Raw genomic sequence first — 3047 nt, forward strand, 5'->3', positions numbered from 1 at the left:
TTAAAGCTGTGTAACCCCCCACCCCCTACCCCCAACTGTTAGCTTGGTAATACTTCTTACCTGATATTAATCATCTAATAACGCAGAAACCCATAAGCCAATGACATAATATATGAGTGATAGCATCTCTCTCTGCACCATGAATCGAGGGAGTTTTTTTTTTCTTTTTTTAAATTCCACTTCTCTTTTTTCCACTGATGATTTCAAGCGTCGTGGCTAACTATAGGACAGATCTATTTTAATAAAGCGACCAGATGTTTACACCTATTTGACATTTAACCCTGATGTGGCCTCCATGATCTCATGTGTTAAAAACATCTTGCTCCTGGAGTTACACCTTTCACTTTCAGCGAAATGTAACGATGAAATGAAAGTGACACCCGTCGAGAGGGAATGTTAACGTTCGGTTATTATGGTCAAATGCACTGCCCATGTTTCTCCATACTGTAGTCTCAGTATGTGTGTCTCATTCTGGTATCCAAAACCATAAGAAAAAACAGGGAAACATCACTTCTCTATAATAATCTGGTATTTCAGAAGAAGAGGATGTTAGTGAGCCGTTTACAGTAAATACACGTATTCACACAAAAACACACACAAACTTTGGATTTGTTATGATTTGTTGCTGTTTCACTTGTGTTTTCAGCACTTGTGATGCCAGAAAAGTCACGGCCCATTAAGTACTAATGATGTATTTGCGCAAGACTGAGTTGTGATTCGCTAATACTGCTATAATTCTCAGTGCAAATATATGACGATGCCACAACAGCAATAAAAATCTGATTGGAAAATGGCTGAGCATTGTCACGAGCTGTGAGCATGATGGGGATGAAAAACTTTAAGTGGGCATAAGTCATAGTAAAAAAAACCCAACTCAGGTGTAAATAGTGAAAAGTAGGTGATAGGTGATGTTGGGTTGGTTTCACAGTCTCAGTGGGCTTTTTGCACAAAAGCCACTTTGACACGAAACAGTAACAGGTGGTACCAAGCTTATTAAAACTGAAGATTAGTAACGCCTGTGTTACGTGTCAGAATGCATGTTGAGAGAGGCTTTGCCCTGTAGACATGTAGCCATTCATCAATAAAGGAGACACAAAGTTAATGCAACATTGAGGCGAGATATTTGCAGAGTGCATACTTGCACCCCAGCCGAAAGTTGCAGGAGATTTGTTTGTTTAGCTTTGCATAAATAATGGAAACAGATGAAAGCAGCTACCCTCGAACTGTCTGATATCTTGATATCACTCAGCAGAGATATGTTTGACCTATTTTTTACAGATTATAGGCCAACAAGTCATTTATAATAGTTTTAAAGTCCCACAATCATTTTTAGGATAAATATGGGAGATCATTTTGGGCACAGCAACAGCAGTGGTCGTGCTGTGCGCCAGCTGTGACATCACCGCTGCCTCGTCCTTGTTTATATTGGCGGTGGGCTCACAGCAGTCTTCTCTAGAGCAACAGGTGTCTCCACTCAGAAAAAAAAAAAACCCACTTCACACCAAAGCTGGTATAGAAATACACGAAGGCTTCTCCAGACGGTATCATTTGTTTCAGGCAGCTGCTGCATCTCACTTTCTATTATCTGGGAATCCCTGAGCTCCTGCACTTCTATGTCATCGAAATCACGGTTAAGACAGACCGATGATCGCGATCATACTCAGCTGTCTTTGGCTCAGCCCCAGGCTACAAAAATATACCCAAAATGACGTTAAAAAGGGCGGTGCGTGCCAGCTGTTGTGATGTCAGTTTTGACGTTAGCCAGGACTGTGAGCACAAACCAGGTGTGACATTGAAAGACGTAAAGCTAAACCACTTGTGATTCACAAGTGGTTTGCCAATGAGCTTCCAGAGTCCCTTGGTTTCACAGTGAAATCTACACCGTGCAAACCAAGGCTAGTCTTAAAAAGCTAAAACGGCGATCCCGAAAACACCGAGCTCAAGGATTCGCAATCTGACCTCACGGTTGCTGCATCCATCTTTTATATACAGTCTGTGCTATCTCCTCGTTTGATGACATGTTTTGTAACACTGACCAATAGGAATGAAGTGGTCTTCCTCGCACAACTGGTAGCATGACAAAAAGAGGCACAGACTAAAAGATAAGCTCCACGACCTCCCCGTACCCTAAGTGATTAAGATTGACATATCGATAAAGACGTGGTTTGACGACTATTAGAATAGTTTTTCCGATAATGGCTCCATAGGCAGAGACCACACTCACTAATATCTGACACATACCCAGGTATTTATTCTATAAGCAGGCCTGACATGTGACAGAAACTGCTCTGTCTGGAAAAGAGCTTTAAGGGTTATTCCTAGTAGACTTTCAAGGGGAGAAGAATAAAAGATACACTGCATTTTGGGATCAACTTGAAAGAAATGTAAAAGCGAGGTCAGAAGTCAAATGAGACCTAATATTTGGATCCAAACAGTAATGAGATATTTAGAATCTCCATATATAATTCCCTGTAAACAGTTTTAAGTACCTCAATATGGTATTAGTATCATTTAGACCTTCAGATCAGTCTATTGACCTTAAAGGAGAGGTCAGAGGTCACATGTAACGTGATGTTTTAAAGCTTTATTTTTCTATATGTTACACACCACACTTGTAAGACTCATAGTTTTAAGATCATGAACTAGATCGTGAAGTTGACCTTGAAGGCCTTGGTGGATGGAAACCAGATTTTAATAGATTGTCAACATGAATCCATTCTACACCCCAACAAAGGTTTATCAGAATTCATTCAAAACTTTACGAGCTATTATGTTTACAGACAGAATGACACGCATGCAAACACTACCAAAATATAAGCCCCTTGGTGGATTTGACTAAATAATAAAACAATCTAAAAGTCAAAGTTTGTGCTTCATTAACCAAAGCAAATCGACAATGCCATAATTAATTAATAAAGCTAAACTCATCTATCTTCACCTTCTGCATTGTTACGCATTTTAATCAAGAAATCACCTCATCCTTTTTTTAATCAACTGTTTTTCCCTGTCTTCCTTTTCATGCCACTCTTTTCTTGATATAATGAGTG

This window comes from Haplochromis burtoni, unplaced genomic scaffold (assembly GCF_018398535.1).
Source record: "Haplochromis burtoni strain Fernald_Lab_line unplaced genomic scaffold, NCSU_Asbu1 Contig_379, whole genome shotgun sequence".
Classification (NCBI taxonomy): Eukaryota; Metazoa; Chordata; class Actinopteri; order Cichliformes; family Cichlidae; genus Haplochromis; species Haplochromis burtoni.